General features: G+C 36.9%; 1 long non-coding RNA gene across 1 annotated transcript in view; it reads right to left on the bottom strand.

Annotated features, from left to right (window-relative positions):
- Positions 1–149: 149 nt before the first annotated feature.
- Positions 150–25,481, bottom strand: part of LOC106954645 (uncharacterized) — a 49,984-nt gene continuing 24,652 nt past the window's right edge. The window contains exons 4-5 of the long non-coding RNA XR_001426394.1: positions 4,888–4,983; positions 150–2,052 (exon numbers count right to left, since the gene is read on the bottom strand). This is a non-coding gene — a long non-coding RNA (uncharacterized LOC106954645). The remainder of the gene's footprint in view (positions 2,053–4,887; positions 4,984–25,481) is intronic.

The raw sequence follows: 25,481 nt of genomic DNA, 5'->3' as shown, positions 1-25,481 counted from the left end.
GACAGTTAATTTCATGAATGCTGTGTGTATTCTGTATCTCTGAACAGACAAGTATCATTTTCTATTTAAAATGCAAAGACACCCAAAAATTACCCTAAATTTTTTTAAAGTAGATAACTGATTCATCTGTTTGGTCATATAAACAAACCCATAGAGGACAGTGTAGAGCAAAGCTAAACCTTATGTCCGCCAATCAAAATCCATCAAAAATAACCACTACTTCCTGTTAGGAATCTGGTGACAGGAGATTCATTTGTGTGGACAGACAAATAGGTTAAACTACTTTTAAATGCCATGTTAGAATATAAAATTAATAAAACACGAGACGATGTCATTTGGGAATCGTGCCATGTGTGGACGTGGAAACGGCATTATGCCTCCATATTGGTAGGAGTAGTTGGTGTAAAACAGCTGACCTCCAAGCATTGTTTCTTCTTTGCAATTCAATGTATTGCAACAGTTTGGCTGGTAAATCAGGCAAAAAGCATCTGAACCAACGTAAAAATCATCACCTGTCGTTTTTCCTCCACTGCACGGCCAAACAATAGCAAAAGTCACATGTGACACATTATTTGTCACAGACTGTAATGTGCACAGGAGCCTCTTTCCTATGTACAAACGCCAATAGGGAAAATTCTCAAACCTACACTTTGCTTGAGGTTTTTATTAATTGTTTTTAGTGATATTAGATGGAGTTTACGTGTGGATGAAAGACCAAATCGCAATAAAAAACTTTCCAGTTTCATAGATATCCAGCTATGTGTGGATGAGGCCTTAGAAGCCTGTTTCCTGGAGTGAAACATTTCTGTAGGATATTCTTTTATGCCACTGTGTTTTGATTTCAATGTAGCAGAAAACAGAACGATTCATGAATAATCTGACATTGTGTGGACTACTTCACTGGTTGAACATCTGGCACTTTCTTCCATTACACAATGTCAAGCATCCCGACCCGATGGACGGGCTCTACTGTACACACAATAAACATGAGTTAACATATGGAGATGCATACAGAGGGCAGCAACATTCTCATATTTCACGGCTCAGGAGCTTCATACAATATTTACTCGTGTACCACTGAGTGAAATTAACCTACTTTAAGACCAAAGCAACACAGTCAATTCAGTATGACGACAGCATCCCAAGAAGTCAATAGTAACTATTGTATTACATGCTGGCAATAATGAGGAGAGCAGTCCAGGGGGAAAAGCCATGCCGAAATGCTGCATACCTTAGAGGGTTGCGCTGGAATCTGCAGCATAATACGGACAAGCAGGATAATAGCAGTCCAACTCTGTGGAGTCGAACAAAAGGATTCAGAGATCAAATAGATAAGCCACTCCAGACCTTTCCATTCCAGTGCATTATAGAGCTTACATCTCAAAATTCATGCTTGGAACATCATCCTTTCCCTTCTTTGATATCTCCTACTGATGCTTAAACTACAAGCCCCCGACTTTGTAGAAAGATTGTGATCCAAACTGAAGCTTAATTAAATTCCCAAATATTCAATTGACCCAGCAGCTGGTGATCAGTTTAAACGAAGCATGAAGAGGCTGTTTTATTAAAACCTGTAATCTTAAATTATATAGGCAGTGTCAGCTCAAATGTGCAGTGGTTGGGCTTCTGCGTGATGCTAATTAGAACAGGAACTGAGTGTGCATCTTATTAAAAATCACAGTTAGAGCCAGCGTCTAACACTTGCACACTGAGTAAACTCCAGTCCCGATGTCACTAAATAAACAGATGTACTAAGGACTGGTAATGAAATTACAGTCAGGACTATTCTGGCAGAGAGCCAGGGTAAACAAAGAAATAAATCCATCTGCCTTTCATGGCAGCTCGACGCCACACACACACACACACTCATTTCACCCTTTGTTTAGTGCATCGCTAACTGCAGCCAGCACCTGAGCTACAGCACCACACAAGGAGGCAATACTTCAGTAGCTATTTACTCCTCTTCAAGGTCTCCATCTTGCATCGTACGCTCTTCAAGTGCCCCACTGTGGTGGCCCCATGTCTGATTATCAGCACACATTTTGTGGAAGCCTGGATGCAGCATAAAGAAAGGGGAAAAAAAAAACAACAAAAAAAACTGATTTCGGGATCCCAAGTCGTGCCTTCATGGTAAAGACGGCAGTTTGATTGTGTTGTATTGTTTTGCAGCAGAGCTAATGTGCAGAATAGCATCGGGTAGCCCACCAAGATATTCCTGCTGTGTCAGATGAAAATAAGCCTTTGAAGCCAGATATTTCTATGCAGTGTTTGAAAAGGCTCAACAATTCTTCACCGTCACTGTCTGACCATAAGTGAAACTAAACTTTTTTCCCCCCATACGAGGTCAGGAAATTGAAATTTTGCCCTTAGTTTTGAGTATTTTTATTCTTTATTCTGATTTGATATATTTTATATTCTATCTTTGTGTGAGTTTACCTGCTTTGATTCCCTGTCCATTTGCTGCTTTTGCAAAGAAATGTTGTCATTGTGGCATAATAAAGGATATTTGCATTACATTGTAAGGATAAACAAAACATTTGATGGTGACATGGCTAAGTTAAGTTCTGATGGATTAATTTACAATATTTGAGGTATGTGGAGATAGCAGGTGTGTTTTAAGGAACTCCTAAAATCATGTGTGACATCCTGGAAAAATTTCAATAATCCAGGTAAACAGGAAGTGAACTGAGGATCTCGATAATCAATCGTTAAGTCCTTTACTGAGAGTCTGAAGAGCCAATCAGAGAAGTCAATAATGTAAAAGCAAAATGAAAGGCAATATTACATTTTATAGCTGAATTCCAGTAAAAGGACAATTATTTTGTAGACAATTTCTGTGGTAGTATTTGGTCATCATTCCAATATGGAAGAAAAAGGATGTTGAGGGGATCATTCCCACTGTCAAATATGGATGTGGCAGCATAATCTGAAAATATCAGAAAGAGAGAAAAAGCTTGGCCACAGCTTCATCTCCATCAAGTTAATGACAAACTGGTTTGACTCAGTATGTTTGGAATGACCATTAAAAAAGTGTTGACATGAATGCCATTGGAAGGTTTGAAAGGTTTGTCTCTTCCCATAAAATGTGTTATTACTGTTGAATACCATTTTTATGAATTAGAAAAAGGTACGTACAAAAGTCCCAACCCTTCACATGTGGTATCACTGAAAAGCCCTAAATGTCCTCTCCAGATACCAAAATGAATTAATTCAGTAGAATGCAGGGTGTGGGAGATTTTCAAGTTTAGAAATGTCCTCTACAGAGGACAAAAATGAACTACTGGTAGTCAGGAGGTTAAGGAAAAAGGAACAAAATTCCATCAAACTATTGTGAAAAGCTTAAGGAAGAAACATTGTAGATCCAACTTAAATCCTGAAGAATTCTTGGATAAGAAAATCTCTATCATTTTCTGACTCATTACCAACATAATTTGCAAATAGAAATAATTTTAGTAATCCAGTAGCATGATGTAATATTACTCTGTTAGTCACTTAGTGTAAAAGGGTGTCTTTTTATAGTCTATGCAAATATCTGGTTTCAACTGTACCATGAAGATTTAAACTCATAGGTAGGCAATCAACTTTCAGCTTAGCTTCTTTTATGACAACTCTGTAGAATAATACATTTTTAATCCTTCCTCTTGTGCCTAAAACTGATCCTAGTTCTCATATTTTAAAGCAAAAAAAAAAAAAAAACATATTTCTCTCCCAGTTTTTTAATGATATGTGTTAACTGGTACCTTTAGACTTGTTGCGGTTCTCCTTCTGTTCATTGAAATAAGGCCATTAAAACGTAACGGTCCCACAGGTTGACAATTATTGAAAATACCCAGATGTTTTCTTCAAACCTGCATCATCGGGACAGCATGTTAAGAATCCCTCTGCAGTCCTTATCCAGAGACGATTTGGGGCTCAAGAGGAAGATTAATAAATTTTGTATTTTACATGCATCATCATGACTAATGACCTTCTTGCCAAACCGGAAAAAAAAAAAGTCCAACAGATTGCAAGTTTTATAGCCAAAATATACAGCGAGTCCTCATGTGATCTTCTGAAATAAAACACAGACTTATCAAGCACTTGAAAATCCTGAATCATTGACGCAGTTGACATACATAATAGTGAATGCAATACAATGGCTTTAATAAACACTGTAGAGCTTTAAATAATATTTAACGGCTTAGGATTTTTCTTTTCTCTCTTCTAAAGAAACTGCAGGATATGTAAACCTCGTGGAGTTCCACGTGTAAAGGCTGCATATGGAAAAATAAATAAATAAATCTTCTGATGCTTCATTGAAATGAACGAGCCCAGCCCATCACCAATTTCAAGGCTGTTGCACACGCGCTTCTACATTTATTGTTCCGTTGGCCTCACCTAGAGGGTGTGCTAGGAAATTGTCAATGACGTAAAGACAACAATCATTCACATTGAGGACACACGATTAATACTTCATCCACATGTATGCAGTTACATGGTTAGATAACTGCACACATGTTATATAATCATGTATTAGATTCTGAAAGTACCACTTTCTGAACCACAGAAACAACCCAAGATATTTTGATTTCTCCGTTTTGTGTATTATTGCACAAAGCCCATTTTGTCTTAGATAATGCAAAGGAGTCAAAATTGTACTGTAAATTTGTTTCACAGTATAAATCAGTGGCTGGCCGACCCTCAGGTTGGTATCACAGGTTGCATTGAGAGCTGAGGACCATTGATGAACCAGAACAAGAATCCACATTTTGACCCAGACAACTGCTGGCCCTCTTCTTCTCCTGCAGGCTTTTAGTTTGTTTAAGTGGGCTGGGCCATGGGGGCAGATGGTTGTAGGTAAGTGGAGGACAGATTTAAAAAAAAAACAGCAACTGCGAATTTACTGACCTCTGTCTCCCCGTCTCTGCAACGGATGATTTGAGAGGGATCCAAGATTTCCCATAGTGCGATGCCTTGGTCTCAGAGTGACACACTTGTTCCCTGCTATGTAGGGAAGAAGATCGGGGTAAGTGAAAGTATGTGCAGTCACACAGAGAGAGACAGAGAAAGGCCAGTATAATGTAGGAAAATGTCCATGTCTTCCAATGTGTAAAGCTATATTTATTGTGATACTTCTAAGTAGAATCTAGAACAACCAGAAGACAATTAATTTACAGAGGCCCTAAACTCAGGTGGGGAAATCTGTTGATAGCACCGCTACTGGTTGTGCTCTTAACTAAATCAGGCATTTGTTGAAAATTAGCAAAAGGTTTACTACCAGGCATGTACACACAAAGGGCTGAACTCTGTTTGGGGTAGAAAACCAACAACAAATCACACAGTAGAGAAAAGGCAGGTGGACTGTTCCAAAATATCAATAATATTGATACCAAGTCGGTATCAGAATCGGTGAGATCAACACTTTATGAAGTATTTCAGATTCTTTTTGAAATGTTATTTTTGTATTGCAGTTTCTTAAATCTACCTTAAAATATATGTTGTTTATTAAAGTATTTTATAGATACAAATTCCCCTAAAACACTGAAGAGTCGGAAGTTTGATGCTACATCAAACTCAAATAAAAGGTATCGGTATCGGTATCAATATCGGTGATACTTGAATGTATTTACTTGGTATCAGATCGATAACAGAAAATGTAGTATTTTAACTACAGAGCAAGGTTTAAATGGATAAGATGGAGCATTAAAGGAAAGGTTAAGATTAAAGAATATTCATGTGTTAGGTCAGTCCAGTCAAAGTTCGGAGCTGAATGCAATTGAGAACCTTGCCCTTTTTACTCCCTGTTGGTGTATCGCATAAAATCCTAATAAAATACCCTGAAGTTAGTGGCTATGACATGACAAAATGAAAAAATGTTAAAATAGTATGCACACTTTTCCAAAGTGCTGTGTATTTGTTTGTTTCATTTTCAACAACTACTAAATTTAATGACTGAAACACACAAAAAAAAAATACTTAAAGCTTTTCTTTTTAATTTCTTCCACGTGTTTAGAAGGGTTATGGGCAGCCTGTTTTACATCCCCACATATCAAGCAAAGCTCAAAGTGCAATGCAGCTGGTATTAAATAATGATGTGTTCTAGGTGCTGGCATTAATACTAAGGAGCAGAGTTCTCTGTGATTGGAGGAGAAGAGGAACTTGACTGTGGGCACATGCTGAGGATTAAAACAGCGCCACTTCAGCCCACCGTACACTCACTAACTGGCGCATCTTTCACTGTCTTTGCGGTGGAGACTGCAGAAGTAAATAACCATTTCAGACCCTAAGCTTTATTACTGATATGTGCAGCATCTCATTAATAAAACAAAAAGTGACTATTTTTGCTTAAAAATCTCATTAAATATGATCATACATCTACTCCTGTCAACACGCCGTGCGCATAAAGACAGCTTCAGGTCTACATATCCCCTTAAGAATCAATAGCGCTCCCCGGAGGAATCAGATTGTGGTGTTGTAGTATATTTTACAGCAACAAATACCACCGGTAGTTAAAATGATCCAGGAAGGTCTATTAGTGTTTTGGTAGCATGTTCTATAAAACAGGGGTTGCAAATCTGAGGAGGCATGTGTGTGCATGCATTAGACTCAGGGACTTATCGCTCTATCCTGAAAAGAGCTAGCATGATAATGGCAAGGGACTAGCATTTATCACATGAAGTAACTATTCCCCCCTGACACCAGAGCAGACCTTATCCCTCCAAGCCATCTGCACAAGAGAAAGCACCACACACAGAGTGACCATAAAATCCAGCGTTCATCTGAGCATGTAATTTAATACCATTGTAAAGATTACCCGCTCGCACACGCGGGATCCTTCTGCACATGCACATGAACTTTTGATCACAGCTCTTTAAAAACAGGGAGCCTGGCAAGTATTATATACACTTCATCAAGCCATTATCTTTGACCACACAGAAAGGTGTAGGTCCGTGTTTCACATTAGAGGGTGAATCAATAGTTTCCCCGCAAGAAAGCGGCGAGGAGTAATGGGGCTAAAGGTTCAGCCTACATCTCGGCTTTCTTAAATCAGTGCCATTTTTTTTTTTCTAGCAAAAAACAATTTGAATGATTGAAGTTCCTTCTAAATATATTTTTACCACTGCATACTGTGTGTGCACTTTCAAGGTTTTAAGTACACAATAAAAAAGATGGGGCGGGGGGGTTGTTTTACACATCACTCATTTGGATTTTTTCCTTAAATTGATCCATGGAAAGAAGGTTGAAAAACAGCTTACCCTTAACTTTATTTTATTTTTTTTTAACTCACAATAGGTTCTGTGGTTTCCTATACTTTGATCGCCTAGAGAACCAATGTGTGCAGATTGGTGATTTGTCTTCCATTTTGTCACTTTGTCTCAAAGCAAGGCTTTCTCATTGAAAAGCTTTTACAAGATTCAGCCTGATGAACTAAACAATGACTTTCAAAGTGACTGGGACGTAATGTGTTAGCTAATGGAGACTCTTTTTAAAAAGATGCAATTTATTTTAAGCCTTTTTTACGCAATCGTTATGTTACTGCATTTTTTTAAATTAATAACCAAACATCTGCTGTTGCAAAACCCTAAAAACTCTACAGCTATTTATTCATTTTGTTATGAGCTCCCTGAGAAGTTTATTAGATTTTTTTATAATGCTCTTTTATGGTCTCCTCATTGGTACATAACACATAAATATGGCAAAGTTGCTTACAGTGGTCATTTGAAGTAAAAAATAAATAAATAAATAAAATTTTGAGGTTTAAAATCTAATGAATCCCAGCAGCGGATCATTACTGAACTCGTTAAAAACTTACAAGCAAAAGAGCCACTGTGACTTTAGATCTAAACTTACTTTTAACAATCTGTCACGGTGACTGCAGCACTTCGATAGTTTAACACAGATACGGCCATTATATTCAGCTTATCGTCGATATCTCTGGCTACAAATTCCAGATTTACAATCATACAGTGCGGGTCTACTGGTGGATGAGTAGTAATGACTTTTGGATTTTATTTGAGGATATAACTTTTTAAAAATCAATGAAGAATCGCTAGCTTAACTGGTGCAGCAACCAATACAATGATAAGTCTTAGGAAAACACCTATAACTGCTGCCAAACATAATGGTATCAGAAACCGCCGCTACCCTTCAGGTTCAGCTCTGCTCTCTTTTTGAAGTGAAAGCAGCACAAAGTCAATGATTCTTTGTTGATAGCTCCTCCAAGATATCAAACGTTATCTTTAAAATTGCTGCTGGATGATGATGGTACATTTGCAAGGCAATAGTGGAACTACTTTGTGTCAACGAGGAACAGAAAAATAGAGAAATAGATTACTGGCATTTAGAGCTGACATGAGCTATATAAAAAGTAAGACACAGACGATGATAGCGGCTTGATGAAGTGTATAAAATACTTGCCATGCTCCCTGTTAGAGAGCTTCGATTCTTCCAATTTGTCTCACTGTCATATCTTCTCTCAATCATCACGAAGCTGCAGACATCTAGGCAGACGGAGTGCAAACAGTGATGGCTATCGGTATTGACATTGGTCTAAAAGGATCCGCTAGCCTTCCTCTGGCCCTGTAGGCTCCATAATTCCCTATTCAGAAAAAAAAAAAAATGCCAGCCTCTGCACTCCTCTTCCTCTCTGCTGCTCCGCGAGGGAAACAAAGAGCATTACTGCTTAATGCCCCATAGCGTTCTGACATCACCTTTCCACAGGAGAGGAGGACACACTCGATTTGATGGGCTAATTGTGTGTGGCATAATTAATCAATGTCTCCTGAACAACAAATTCCCATGTGTGCACACCCTACGTCGCATGAATGCCTTCAAAAACATAGAGGGGGTAATTGAATTTACATTTATTTATATTTCTTTACAAATGATTTAGTCGTTACTGAGAGATACTTGTGAGGTATTTTAACTGGGAAATAGATGCGATAGATGGGCATGAACTGAGTTTGCCCTTGGCGGCGCTGTACTCGAGTGCAGAGACGGCAATCAGCATTGCTTGAGGCTGATTATTTTTTAATGACAGAGTGGGAAGAGGCATCAGAAGAGACTGCAAGATTAAGGTGACGTTTCTGCTCTTTGTTTCATATTAGGTGCATCCTTATGCCACACTTATAGCAGGTTGATCAGGCACTGCATCCATGTAGACTAAAGAGCATTCAGCTGTAGACATCTTTAGCACCCGACAAAAGGTACAATAAATATTGTGTTTATGAAATGGGAGAAAATGCGATGTACCGACACCTCTGAGAGACGGGCTATGTCCCGAGAAGTAACACTGCATTAAATTTTATTACGCACAAACTGACAAAGGCAAGCAAAGCTGTTACATTTTGGCTGCTGAAATGTCAAAGAGTTTGAGCCACGGCTGTGTAAAACTATCAAGTCTTACCTTCATGATCAAAACAATAACTATCCCAGAAAGGAGTTATGGAAAAAGGGAATGACGACGAATATCAAAACTGTCCAAGTAATAAAATTAGTATGCATTTTAGAGCGCACGTAAAGTATTCAAGTAACCAGCTGAATCCTGGAGTGGATTGAATTTCCATTACTTAGCACGCAGATCAATTTTAAATGTCTCTTCACTTAGTTGTCTCCTCGGTTGTGGAAGAAAAAAAGCAATCACTGTCTACAGTTCACACCGTGTTAGTATTGCCAGCAGGCTGCAGCCAATACCTTGGGAAAGTTGCAAAACAAAATTTGAATAAGTCTCACAAACACAAGCTGAGTCACTGGCTGTAAATGCAGATGGGCTATGCAGCTGAAGTTTTGAACTTGAAGTTCTTAAACGACAAATTGCTATTGAGCTGAAAAGGTGCCGTTCTTGCTGTCAACATTTCAGCAACTGGCATAAATGTCTGCAATTTAGTTAAACAAGAAGTGCATAAAGGCTGAAACATGGCAGAAAAATATCAATTTCCCGTTGCCTCTTTAAAATTAGGCGTTTAACACCAGACACAACCTCAAGAGCATAAGATTTAAAGGTCACACGGTTCCCAGTCACAACATCTAAACACCGTATGGACTGTTGTTTCACGTGGTTAGGGAGCCTGTTAAGTTTACCATCACAAGCAACAATTAGGGAATCTGGTTAGCATGCAAGTTTCCCTTGGTAAAATATATGCAAAATATACAAATTAACAGCAGAGTTAATTTGGCAAGATACACATATGAAAAAAATGCCTGTATGATAAAAAATACCAGGGCAAAAAAGAGATCACTGATAGGTCAACGAGGAATTATTTTTTTTTGTCTTTTAGGGACAGGCAAAAAAAAAAAAAAAAAAAAAAAAGAAATATCAGAATTGTTCTGAATAATACCAATACAGTTTCCTTTTAGGTCTGACCTGCTGACTGAATTGATATTTCCAGGGCTGTAATACACAAAAGACTAAGATTGTGTTGTGCGCTAAGCCATATGTGACAGAAGCTCTGAGCCTAACAGAAAATGAAGATTATCCCAATATACACATAAAAACATACATCTAAATCATTCCATATAAATGACAGACATTCTACGTCAGTCTGTCTTAAATAAAAACACAACTTGATAAGTTGTCTTATTATTCAGATTTCTGAACCCTACAACAACGTGTATACATGGAGCAATTGAAAAATCAGGTTCACTCCATCAAATATGGATATTTGAACTATTCTTTACGAATAGCCTTATGCACTTCTTATTTTTAATGATAGCTTATTTTCTTGTTTCAAAATGTATGGAAACAAATAATTTCTGTTATGATCATTTGTAAAAACTCAGAATGACTTAGAATTCATAAAGGTTGTCAGTAGTTCAGAGAATAAAACAAAAATGTTTATCTTAATCATCTGTAAATACTAAATTCAACTAATACAAATGCAACTAAACTAAAAAAAAATAAGTGCATTAAAGTACATGTCATAGGTTGATAATTTAAAAAGAAGGAAAATATTAGCTTTGATGCATTTATGGAGTAGAGAAAAAATATTTTTTTAATATTTTAGTATTTGACCCGTTAATTACTGGCCAAAAAATTTTGAGCAGCAAAATAAAGAGAAAATAAAGGAAAGTTGCAATCCAGACTACAAATAATCAATCTTCCACAATCAACAAACTTATTAAGAAACGGCAGCTCTAAACAAAGGGGGTTTTAACCTCAATTTAAACGACCTCAGTGTTTCAGCATTTTTGCAGAAGTTTGTTCCAGATTGGAGGAACAAATTCCAATCTGCAGAAGCGTTCAGATTTAGTACGATTACTAAATCTGAATGCTGCTTCTCCATGTTTGGTTCTGACTTTGGGGATGCAAAGCAGACTTGACCCAGAAGACCCGAGAGGCCTGGAAGGTTGATACAATGACAACAGGTCTTTAAGATATTTTGGTGCAAAGCCCTTCTGTGATTTCTAAACTAACAAAAGTGTATTCCATGAGCTACAGGAAGTCAGTATAAGGACTGTAGAACAGAGGTGATGTGCTCTATTTTCCCAGTTTTAGTTAGAATGCAAGTAGAAAGGTTCTGGACCAACTGCAGCAGTCTGAATTTTTATGGGGACCTTTGAAGACGCTTTCGCAGTAATCAGTTCGACTAAAGATAAACGCGTGGATGAGTTTCTCAAGATCTTGTCAGGACATTAGCCCTATCATCCTAGAAATGTTCTTCAGATGATAGAAAGCCGACTTTGTAATTGTCTTTATGCGTCTTTGAAGGTTCATGTCGGAATCCATCACTGCACCCAGAATCCAGGACTGATCACTAGTTTCTAGTTATAATAGCTGAAGCTGTTTGCTGACTATTTCGTTCCTCTTTTGGTCCAAAGAGAATAAGTTCAGTTTTGTTTCTATTCAGCTGAAGAAAGTTATGGTACGTCCATGCATTGATTTGCTATAAGTGTCTGTTTAAGACTTGAACAGACTCAGACTTGTCTCTTCAGAGATGTATTCATAATAATGAGGATACGATGCATCCTATACGTCTAAAAGCTAATATTTAAAACAAATGCTGTAAAAAAAATCCTGCATATTAATTGGTCTATCTCAAGATAATACAGCTATATTGACATGAATGAGAAATACAAATACAACACAGAAAGCTTTTTTAGCCTGTATAAGATAGAAACACTACAGACACTGATTCAAATCAAGATTTTAAAAAAAGAGCACTTATTTTTGCATGGTCAAATAATAAAAACCAATGAGTATGCACTTTATTCTATAATTACTTTTTTTGTTTTGCAAAGTTCTTTGTCGGTTTTGTTCCAATATGAATATTAAATAATTAAAAACACGACTAAGTAATGGTTACTTGCATTCCTAATAAAATCACACTGTGCTTTTCAAATTAGATTAGAATTATTAAGAAAGACGATAATAAAATAGGTCAATTTAAAGTACCGTATGAAAACAAAAACAATATCCCTAATAAAGCAGCACAATGTTTTCTTTGCAATCACCAATGTCCTAGCGACATGCTAGCAGTTGACTATCTGTAAAGTGGTCAGCATGAGTGTGTTTCTGGGCAGGCACCGATGGAGAAATGTGGAGAGGCTTGTTGAACGTTCTCTAAAGGCTTATGAAATGAGCCGCCGCATGCAGCCCGGCGTCTGACTTTTGGAGGACGGATCTCTTTGATGGTTGCAAAGATCAAAGCCGAGAGATTTGCTTCTATCCGCAGTAATTTCAGACCCCCCACCATCGCATATACACAGACAGACAGACACGTAACACTCTTGAGCTCATTCTTCCTTAATTTGTTGTTTGCAGGTTAAAAAATCTCAAAACACTTTGTGTTTATCAGCAAAGTTACCATGTCTCCTCTTTGTCTTTCATGTTGAAAAATGATGCTTTCATGCTGCTGCATACGCCAGTCAGGCATAACATTAACACCACCAACAGATAACGCTGTTTATCTCTTCTTCATGGCATCCGTTAGGGGTTGGGATACATAAGGCAGCAAGTGATCATTTTGTCATCATAGCTGTTGTGTCAGAAACGGCAGAAATGGGCAACTGAAAGATATGAGTGAGTTTGGCCACAGTCAAAATTGTGATGGCTGAACAGCTGAGTCAGAACATTTGGAAAACTGCAGCTAAGGTGAGCTTTTCCTAATCTGCAGCAGACGAAGGAAAAAGCAGTGATAAACAGACAAAATGTTTGCTCATGGGCAGTCAAGACTCAGTGATGCATGTACGGAGCGAAGGGTGGCCTGTGTGGTCAATAGAGTTGTCAAAATAATCAGAATTTAGATTAAGTCCATACAAGAAATATTAACTTCCAAAAAAAATACTAATTTCCGTCAAAATTTATGCAAAATAAGGCTAATTCACATAGCAAACTAGCTTCCCTCCATTATTTTAGGAAGGCCATGATATGTTAATTGTTATTTAAATGCTAGCAACTTGCTAGCAGCCCGTTTACAGCTCTTTCCACAATTACAGATATCTTTATTGTGTAAACGTTTAACTAGAAAACAAAAATACAGCATAAATACATACATGTCCCCAGTTGAAGCAGTAAACATAGGCTAAATATGCTGGGTAGCATCGGCTACTTACAGGTTTAAATTAGCCACTTTTTGATAACACCACAGGACAAGATAGACAGCTGGATTAACAGCGGGAGTACCTGGAGAGAACTTATGCATTCACAGGAAGAACATGGAGACTCCTTGCACAAGGACCGGGATTCAAGCTACTGTATGCAAGCCAACATGCTCCACAGGGCAAGTTTTTATTATATATATATATATATATATATATATATATATATATATATATATATATATATATATATATATATATATATATATATATATATATATATATATATTTGTGTTGTTGTTGTTTATTTTTTTTTAATATATATATAATTTCTATTTTGAGACATAGTCTGAGTGAAAGAGAGCCCATATTTCTCAGACTTTTTCAGTGGCGGAGTTAAGGTTGACATTGAATAGCCAGATGTTGCAGCATAATCATATCTGGCTGTAAAACATTTATGAGGCATTAGACCTCACAGCCAAGGATGCTGCTGATTATGGGGTCAGGGAGAGGAGCAGGGGGACGCCAGGGGAATTTCTAAAGTTGTAACAATGAGCCTGCTTTTTTTATCTGATAAGGTCTTCGCTTTGAAATTATTCCACACATATAAGCCTACATGTTACTTAACTCTACATATTCTGACATTAGTCGGTGTTGTGAGAGAAGGGAACAACTTCCATTTCTCAAATCTTGATGGCTGCTTATGTAGGCACCCTTTAACGCAAAATGTCAGCTGAAACACCAAAGGAGATATGATATTTTTCTAAGGGATGATTCTTTTTTTTTCTACCCTTGTATGTTATATTAGTTTCAGCATTTTGTCAGCTAAAACCAGATCTCATTTCAACATCATGACTGAAAAAAAGCGGCTTAGAGCAGATGACACGCCTCTGTCAGAGCCTCCATGCCAGCAAAATGTGGGTTACACAATTACACATAATTCCATAGGCTTCACCCAGAACCCTGCAGTAATGGGATCCATTTTATAGGCGCTTAAAGCCATCCTATTCGAGACATAACATCTGGACAGAAGAATTCATCCTCTTCGGTGTGTCTGCTTCATTAAGACTGACCAAAGGAGAGAGAGAGAAAAAAAAAAAAAACACACAGAATAAGGTTAGTCCTGTCACATAGTGGCGCAGAGCAAATGTAGCGTGTCACTCTGAATCTGAATAATCCCATCAGCCTCAATTTTCATTTAGGTTTTATTTTATTTTTTGGCCTAAGGAGAAACACGACAATGAGCACATCTGGTAAACCTTGACAGACATGAGCAAACTATTGCATTCGGTTTTAATTTAAATTTTGAGCTTTTTATCCTTCCCTAAAGAGTGAAATGTCTGGGAATGTGCCGACACAATTTATCATATTTCACATGCGTACCAAAACCCAGCAAATTAGAGTTAGAGAAACATATTTGTTTACAAAGCTAAATTGTGAAAATGAACACTCATATCTAAAAATGTCATATGTAAAAGTATTGCTGTTGATTTAAACATAGCCCCTTGGGGAATTTTTTTTTTTTTTTTTTTTTTTTCCTTAGTTTGCAAGCTCTCCCTTTGATTTAGTAGAGTTTGTTCAGGTACTCCAGTTTGTTCCGACACTGCAAAACTGACTTGCAAGTAATTATTCAGCAAGATACAGAATCGTGGGTCTTATTATTGATGAAACAGTACTAGTTACATTGCCAGATTATGTCACGCTTAACATGGGGGAAAATGTTTTTTATAACTGAAACAAACTGAAAATGTAACTAGTATTTTTCCTCAATATTAATGGATTGATTTAAAACAAGCCCCTCTATCTTGAAAAGTTACTTGTATGTTAGCTTTATCTTGTTTCAGGTGTGCGAAGATATTTATATTTATAAATCTTACCAAAATGATTTTGTACAATTTTGTATTTTTGCAGTGCACAATTAATAAAAACAAGCCTGATTGGCTGAACTGGAGGATTTTGCATATCTGTTAGGTCTGAGGGGCTTGTATGAACGTTTCTCTTGTTTCGGACCTCGTTATAAACAGGCAACCCTGACCAGTAATAATCAAGACACTGATGATGGATGGTAAGCTTTCTGGTATGGTCCCAGCTAGTCTCTTGATTTTACAAGAGACTGGCTGTAACAAGTGATGTTACAAATCATCACAGGCTATGTTGGTTTAAGGACATACAGATGTTGCCTCATTCATCATTGCCGTTCTATTAGCTCAGCTTGCTGTTTAATTTAAAACAAGATTTTTTTTTTTTTTGTGGCAGAAGAGGCTTTTCTCTCTGGTTCATTCTCATCTGATATCGGTAGATTGTGAAACCTGCCAATCAAGATTCTGTGCTCCTAATACTAAGCTGAATTCTCCTTTGACACCGAGAGCACACCCTGTTACCCATCTTTCATCATCCTTGCAGGTGTTCGTTTCAGTCGCATTTCATTCTTCAGCTTCTCTGTAGGGTCTGATTATTATAGATAAACTCATCTAGGTCATCTTGTCATGGGCCGCCTGTCAATTTTGTACCTGAATCAGAGATGGAAAGTGAGCTTATTCCCTTGTTTTTGCTCCACATGCCAAGATATTATATTGACTTACTGTTTTGCTTCAGGTAAACGCAGATGCTTGGCGGGCAAGTGTGACACTACTTTTTGCTTTTGTAAAAGAGAAAAGGGGCACAGCCTAATTAGAATTTGTTGTCTAAGAAATCCGTTGCTTTTTGGATACAGAAACATGTTTTAACAAACCGTCTTATGTATCGTAGGTCTTAGGTATACAACATTTCAAGCAAAACAAAGGGAAGCGTTATCATAGCTCAGTTTGGTACAAGAACCACATGGTAGAAGTAAACAGACCTCTAGTTGTTTTAAATAACTCAAACCAAAGTACAATGCATAAAAGTGCATTCTTAATATTTAAATGTCTTTGTTACCAGTGTAATTAAATATAAACAAAAATATACGTTTAGTTGTACTGAAATCAGTCGGACGATATTTAGATGACTAAACTTCATTGTAAAGGATGGCATAAACACTTGTATTTTTGATGGATTTTTTTTTTTTTTGTTTTTTATATTTTATTTTATTTTATTTTATGTATTTGGAAATTAAAGTAAAAATTACACTATTACTATCCATGCTATTTACCTGTTTATTCATTCATTTACTAAATGAACATGCTTTTTAAATAATATGGGTGGATATAATAACATTGAGTTTAGAAATTGTGTTCAAGACACACTTCTGTCTGATAAAGCCATATTATTCAGAAGTCATGTTAAGAAGTTGATTGAGAACAAATTTATGCTCATTTTTAATGAATAGAAAATCTACTCATTGCAATTTACGTAGTAATTATGGCCATTCATGTGTAATGGCAATTGAAGGTAATACGTTCACGACAACGTGGGGGATCACCTTTTTCATCACAAACATCAACCACGTATCATCCGATACTCCACTGAGTGTTTATTACACCCATTGATGATCAATGTCTGGGGCAGAGTACAAAGGTGATCATGTAGTTTATGAAAAATTATTTTTAATCAGCCAGATGCAGCGGAGTGACTATTCCCTGGAGCGCGATTCGGCACTTCACATGCTGAGTTCTAATTGCATTTCATCTGAAATGTGTGTTTTCATGCTTCTTTTTGAGATGAAGACATACTGCTCAACTTTCACAGGTTTTTAAAAAGTACTTAGAGTTCACCCAAGCAGACGGGTTTCAACAAGTTTCTCTTTCACGACTGGAGGACCAGAGATCACATACTTGACATATGCAGCTGCCTAGGGTTCACACACTACAGGATTTGGCAAACCAAATAAATGCGAGAAACTCTGATTGTGGGATTCCGCTTTAATAGGTAAACAAACCCACCGGTTGGCAGCACTAATAGATGATATTCTATAAATTCTGACCAGATTATTTTTTTATTCTCCCAGCAAAATAAAAGAGATGGAAATTAATTTTTCCTGTTCTTAGTAGGTTTAGTTCAAAATCAACATTAGGTGTTGATTTTGAACATATCATTTTTTCCTTAACATACAGCACTATAATGATTAGACTTGATTGACTAGATGAAGAATATGTGACAGCCTGCATATTGCTTGTGTCAAATATTCTTTCCATAAAAACTGAATTCTTTAAAATCAAATTGGGTTAAACTCCAGTTAAAACACAGACAAAAGGACTTGTTTATATTTTATAAATAACTGAAATATTTTTAATTTAATCTATTTTTAACTGTACGTTCAAAAGTTAAAATGTTTTGATTATTGGTGAGATGTGCTTAAAACAATCAAATTATTGGAGGCTTTGTGATTAATTCACCGTGATTAATTACATTTTAATCAAATAGCAATTCCTGATTAAAGAAAATATTTTCAATTTCAATAAATTTCATCAGTGGCAAAGAATCAATAGATAATATAAAATTACCATATGATGATTGTATAGCAATGTGTTCTTATGTTGTATTTAGGTAGTAATGATTATGTCTTTATTAATGTATTTTCAGGTAAAAATAAGAAAATTAATCAATTTTTAGGTGAAGTGTCCTCTCACTTTTTCATTGGCTACATGTAACATGATGACTTTTGGGTCGATTGTCATTTCAAACTATATGAATGTGTCCAAGTTTGACAAAAAAAAAAAAAAATCATGTTTAACCGAGTGTGACTGAGGTGGGGCCAGGTCTGTTCCCCTCAGACACTTGTAGACAACGTGTGTCTTTACTCCCTCTTACAGTCACAGGTTGTTCTGCCATCTTATCTTCCCAACTGTCCCCAACTAGTGCAGAATGATGCAGACATTTTTCCTTCTAGGTTTCATGGCTAGTACTGGGCAAAATATTGTGTAGCGTGTCCCCAGCTTTAAACTGCAACTTCTGCCTTTTAGATTGGTCTTCCTAACTATGTATGACTTGAGGAAGCAGTAGAACAAAACAAGATAAAAGTAAATAAAGCACAATGTCATTCTCCTCAGGCAAGGGTATATTAAACTTTATCAAAGCCAAACTGTAAACCAGTTGTTTTTTTTTGTTTGTTTTTTTTGTTTGTTTTTTTGCCTGGCAAGGTTAGATGATTTGCACATTGATGAGGAGGAGACGTTTAGATGCCTCATGGAGTTCAGTTTAAATCCTGCAAAATCAGAGGAAGAGAGGAGGAGGGAGAGAGAAAGAGAGTTGTAACACATAACTAGACAAAAACCACACTCGCAGCCAGACCAACCAAGGCATGCAATTACTCTGGCACAGTGGTTTGTCCCCCCTGTTTCTTGTTAGTACTGTATGTTGCTGAGTTCTCTCGAGTACCGCAGATACACACAGCATCATCACTCCACCGGAACTCCTGTACCGTTCTTCGTTTTCATCACAACATTGCTGATGAGGTCTTGAGCTCAATTACTCATTTCCCAGCTCTCCTCCACTACCCCAGTATTAATCACCAAGCCCACCACACTGAAGAGCTGAATTTCAGACACACTCCTCTCAGAGAATAGTTGTGTTGTCACGAGATGGGTTTACAGTTAAAACAGACCTGTATCCACACAGCCTTTACGTTCATGCACACTACAATTACAGTGTTGGACTTCATTTTTCTAAGGACTGAGTAAAGTCTATGTCTTTTGGTCTGCATGAGCTAGAATGTTTCTGTCCAACTCACCAGTGGCTTCATGTACATTTAGTGGGGATTTCCTTCTGAAAGATGGGATACACAGTTAAACCGAGAAATCGGCTTCTGCACAAAGAACTCTAGATGTATGAAACTGCGCTTTCTTCTGAATCCAGGCACATTTCCTTTTATATCCAGATCAAGGTGAAATTGAGCGCACCAGAACACTTCCCTTGAAATCTCTCCTTTTAAATATTCAAGTAGATTTAGAAATGCCCTACACGTGTGGTTCTCCTTACTCTAAATTTCAAGATCACGTCTAAGTACTAGACGAAGAGGAAGTCAATGGGCAAAGAGTAGAGGTTGTTCCTTAATTAGGTGCTTAAGAACAAGTTGTATTATATAGGGAAGATCATAAACTCATCCAGTAATGTTATTCAATACTTTTATGTATTCCACATGCTATGCGAAAGCTCAGCAGTAAAAGTGTGTAGGGGGCATCTCAAACTTTGAGTGTTTCATTCACCTGCCATCTGTAAAAAACAGAGACTTTTAGGAACTCAGAGGGTTCTGAAACTGCTGTTTAACCAGCAAAATAATCATTCACTGAACTACCGATCTGTACTGATGATGTCAAGACAGGATGATATCTGGGGGTGAGTATGCCTATTAGAGGGATTAATATTAGTACAATTAAGGGACTATATTCACAGTGAAACAATCCGTGGCGCTGTGTCAACAATCAAAGTCTATTCCCAACAATACAGTTCATTAGAATGAATGATACAAGCATTAAACTTGACCACCTTGCCACAATGTGGGTTAGTTGCATTTGCAAGTCACATAAATTCTAAATGTTAATGCTTCTTGTTAAGCTATTTCACTGTGGAGTGCTGCTTGTACAGCAATGTGTATGCAGTCGATAGATTTAATTACACTGAAACAGTGGTGTTCAAAGTCAGTGTTCAAGGACCGGCGCCCTGCATGTTGTAGATGTTCAATTGTTTCAACACACCTGAATCAACTGAATGGATCAATCGCATGCCTCTGCAAAGCCAGGCAACATGCTGAGGAGGTAATACACCCAATAGAACCAGCTGTCTCCACAAGGACATATCTGAAATCTGCAGGCCACCAGTCCTGGGGGACTGGAGTTAAACAATCATCTATCAAGGAAGTAAGTTCTTCCTGCAAATCATACTTAATGTCCCAGCTTGTCCATTACATTTCAGGAAAATTTGATGTAACCAGCAGAGAAATGCATGATACCATCCCACAAAGCTGGCATTGTGCAACTCAGCATCAAAAGGCAGAGTTCCAATCTGTCTGTCAGGTCTCTCTGCAGCGTCTCTGTTAGCAATCTCTCGATGTGGTCAGTCTTACTGTGACCGCCACTACCAGGCAAGGTGAGTGACGTGTCTTGCCCAAGGACACTGACTGAAACAGACAAAGCCACCTTGAAAAGGCAACAGTTTACGGGATGAACTCCTACCACTGTGGCCACTGTCAGATGCAAAACCATCACCACCGTTGGATGTTAAACCTTTCTGGCTGCCTTAGCCCCTGAGCATCGGTTTTCTGGTTTTCAACATTCCTTTGCTTTTCTATGCTGGTGGTGGACAAAGTACTCACTTTCATTACATCAAAGTGCTGATCCTAATTGTCAAATGTTACAACATTAAAAGTAAAATGTTTGACAAGGCTACTGCTGAAGCTACTGCTGTAGCCTTGTCAAACAGAGGTGGGTGGAGTAGCCAAAAGTTGTAGGAGTACAATTTTATAACTCATTATTATTATTTCTACTGGTGCTTTAAACTTGTTGGATTAAATAATGAAACCAAAGATGACTCTTTTTTTGTTTATTTTTATAAAAAGCCTTACCCCGTAAAAACAACTCTCATGTACCAACTAAAGCTCAATGTGCTACCATCCTTCTGTAGAGACAGTTAAATGGATAATTTTGTTGAATACCTTGACTTTCCTGGATACGTGGCAAACCTAAAAGCTCAACAACGATATGTTGATGGAAGCAATGAACAAATGTTAAAACTCAGCCCACTGAACCTCTGTTTGGATGGAACCGGTAGCCACGGGCCAGTACAGCAGTGCCATAAAGCTCCAAATGCAGGCTGGTGTAAAAGCATCACTGCTCAATGAGCCACACTCATGAAATGTGACAAGTACTGCTGCCTTACCATATGTTGTCAAATTTATATAGAACAGAAGACTGTGTGAAAAAGCTTAATTCTCCATTGAAAAACACTGCTATAATCTATGCAACGCTCATTTGGACAAGAGGAAAACTGATGTTTAATTTGTGAAATTAATTACTTATTGCTATTTATACATGTACCAGACATGCTTAGTTTTAATAAGCTAAGAGAAATGTTTTCTGGCTTCATCTTTAAAGTTTATATTAAGAACTCAAATACTTAATATGAGTCCTATAACATTTTGTTGTCCTTTTGGATTTCTAAAATATATTGTATTTACTTTTAACAATGGAAATATGCTGCTTTAACACTTACGGTGAATTTGTAAATATGTTAATGAAAGTATATGTATTAAATTCTCATGTTTCTGTATAGGTAGATGACCTGTGTTTATTTATTATTCCATGCTTTCCTAAGCTTTGTGACTTCTTGTTAGTAAATGGAAGTAGACTGAAAAACAGCTTGAGAGGCTGGGGCAGTTTGCTTAATTATAATACATTTGTGAATCCTTATCTGTCCTTAATCAACCTTGGCAATTTTTACTGCACTCGTTTTACTGCGCTCTCCTCTGAGGCGCAGAAAACACCCATCCTCGCGTCAAATATCTACTTAAGACACAAGACAAAGCCTTATCTTCAGGCAGCTGTGAGCGTGTTAGGAGAGTAAATGATTCAGTTCCTCAGTGCAAGACAACTTAGCCTCTGATGCATAGAACTCCTCAGAATTAAAGAAACAGTACGCTCTCATGTCCTAAATGGATGTTTTCGAATGATATCTTCATAGTGAACGGGATATCTGGAGTTTTAACAAGCCCAACACTAAAAACAGAATCTAATTAAATACAACTAATATTAATAAGTCAGATTTTTCTTCTTGCAACTGATTAAATCAATAAATGTGACTAACAAGCAACCAGATTGATAAAAACTTTCCATGCCAAAATTAAAATTACAGGCCGTTAATATGTCATATCATAACTTTTTATAGTCTTCTGATGCAGCTTAACTCAAGACAAATTATGACTTAATAGATTTACAAACATGAAGGACATATACTTACACACTTTCCTTTAGAGCAAAACCAGTGAGAATATTGCTTAGTTAACTATATACAAAGTACAGTCAGACAAGGTATGAATTTTATATTGTCTAATTACTATAAAAGTTCTTTCCAGACATAAATAACATAAAAATATGACAATTGTACTTAAGCAGTGCTTTTAGTGTTTCATTAGGGACCTACAGCAATAACTGAAATGATTAAGCCATATAAAAGATCCATGTTATTATTTAGATGTTACATTTTAGTAAAAATTTTCTACCAAAACAAGATGTGCTGCTTTGATGATTTTCAAAGACTGATTTTAAGAAGTACTTTTGTTAAAGAAAATATTCCAAGGACCATAAATGTGATCAGAAGAAAAAAAACGTTTCATTTCAACAACTAATGTCTATGTTGGATACTTGACTTTAACTACAATATTCTGATTTCATATTATTGTATCCTGGATATTATTATTGTATGCTGGATATTATTATGTGACTATTTTACTTTATTTCAGAAACTCAATTCACTAAGTGAAGTACATTATATAGATTAAATACACAGACTGATGTGTTCTAACCTTTGTTTATGGTAATTATGATGCCTTTCCATTTATGTGGGCTTAATGACAAGTATATTTAATACCTGCTTAAGGGAATTAAAGGTTGTTCAAACCTTTAATACCTTTTGAAGGTTGTTATTAAAATGTACTTTTAATCTAACTGACGAGCCTCATTGGGACACATACTCTAGTTTATTAAATTGGACTATCTTTGCTTATTTTTTAAATATATGTGCATGCACACAGCCCTGGTAGGTAGAAAACACAAAGTAGTGAAATTGAACTTCCTAAAATTGTATGAGCAGAAACTCCGTGTTTTAATAATTTGTTACTCTTTATACATAGGGTCAAGTTGGATTAAAAAGATTTTCTACCTAAATAAAATTAAAAAATCATTGGAAAACTTTGATTTACTCAGGCTATCAAAAGATACTGACTGAATAAAAAAAAGTAGACCAAATCTGTGAGGGAAAAACACTTCTTCAAATCACGGCTTACTCGTTAACGTTAAAATGAACCAAATGATATAAGCACTTGAGATCCAAGAGCTCCCACAGTTGCACCTAAACTGAAAAGCTCTCTACCAACTTAGTAGTTGGTAGTTGGTACACTTTCCTTTAGAAGTGTAGAAAATGATTGGCTAACTTCTGATTAAAAATGTCTCCAATTGACAAGAACTTGCAAGCATTTCGATTGTCAACATTCTCCTTTCAGACTTTCCATGAGTTTCACGCTCTAATTCAGGACAGCAATGGGGCTCTTCTGCCAATCAGAGGCACACTGATAGAGGAGCAGGTGCTTGATGTCATGCTGCAGCAACTCCATTGGTTGGTTTGCTTCTGAAAAAAATTTGCTCCAAAAATATTGTCCATTTATCTTTTTGTGTTTTTTAGCTATCCCTTAGTTGGGGTTAAATATAGGATTGTTAAAGTCACAAATGCTTCAAGACAGGAAAACTGAAGGAAAAAAAAACTGTACCTTACACAGGTGAATTTTTTTTACATGAGAAGTGTTAGGATTCAGCGTGGGGCCACAGGAGACAGACTGCAATGAAAACAAGGTGCAGATTCTAATGTGAAAGTTGATACGAGAACAAAAAAGTCGTAGTTGCCAAACATAAATACAGCAAGCAGGCAAAGGCTTACACACCCTTCAGCAAGGTTCTCAAAAGGTAGAAAGAACAAACTGTGTACAACGTGTAACAAATGTTCAAGGCACAAACTAAGAATGCTGAGTAAATGTTGGAAGAAGTATGGAAAACAGAAGACGAATAAATACAGGAGAAATGTATAAACTAAATGCAAAGGGACTTCCAGGGAGAACAGTGAGTGCAGAAGCTGCCAACAGAGAGATAAACTGCGAAGATACAGCTTGGAAACAGATGCACAAAGAAAATAACACTTTAAGATATGACTACAGTAAGCACATCCTCCACTAAAAACAACTTCAACCAAAGCATCCACATGAAATATAGCAGCTTATTCCTTTGCCCGTGTCTCAACTCCCCATCAAGGATTAAGAACACATGGATTAACCAAACTAAATGAATAACTCAGCAGGTGACCAACAAAATCTATCATGACAAGTGGATGTCAGTTGAGCTCAGTTGGTGCACACCCACACAATCCTAAAAGGAGATCCAATTTCTCTGAATAAATTAAATTGCAAAAGGGATTTGCATGTTCAGTGGAGAATTGTTACAAAAAAAAAAAAAAAAACAGGCTTGTTTCTGTAGTCAAAAGTAGTATCAGACTAAACATATTTATTTTCTCTATTTATACACTTGGTTGCAAAATAAAATATCCAGAAGCGAGGCCAAATCTGTGGCGACTGGTCATTTTGGGGTGTTGGAAAATGTGCCTCTGCTATAGAAGATGCCAGAAGGCGTTGGGTCGCCATGGTGATAAGGTTTATGACAGTCAGGGGGTATGTGGCATGTACGTATTTTTCTTACATGCGTGCGACAAAGTAATCAGATAATCAGAAAGGTAGTAAAAATAATGTTTACTAACTCTAACTTCTATCCTGTTAGATTTGGTATTTTATCATAGATTTACCTAAATAAAAAGTCAAAAAACTAAAGACGATAAACTGCCAAAGGAATCAGATGAAATTGCACTGCTGCCTTTGATCAAGAAGACCCCAGTTTTGAATCCTGGTCTGTATCGAGCTTGCATGCACTTCTCCTTCAGTACTCAAGGTAGTCTGGCTTTCTTTCAAAGTCAAAAAGCATGACTATTAGGTTAAATGGTCTCTCTAATTGCCTTTAGGGATGAGTATGTGGGTGCATGTGTGTCCTGTGTTGCCATCTTATAAACTGGCAGTCTATCCATGGTGTACCCTGTGTTTCTTTCCCAACAACCATTAGAAAGAGGCACTTAAAAAAACGACTAAAGGATTTGAAAATGAGTTGGGGGAAAAAGACAGTCAAGGTCCAAAGAACCATCCCAACACCATATGGGCCAAAAACACAATAAAACATACATCACTCTTTAGAAGTAAAAGAAAATAATATACAGGTGCTGGTCATAAAATTAGAATATTGTGATAA

The sequence above is a fragment of the Poecilia latipinna genome, unplaced genomic scaffold (assembly GCF_001443285.1).
Source record: "Poecilia latipinna isolate Pla-1442-1.1 unplaced genomic scaffold, P_latipinna-1.0 Scaffold668, whole genome shotgun sequence".
NCBI lineage: Eukaryota > Metazoa > Chordata > Actinopteri > Cyprinodontiformes > Poeciliidae > Poecilia > Poecilia latipinna.
Note: the sequence above shows the minus strand (reverse complement) of the source record. Positions and strands in the feature narration are given on the sequence as shown.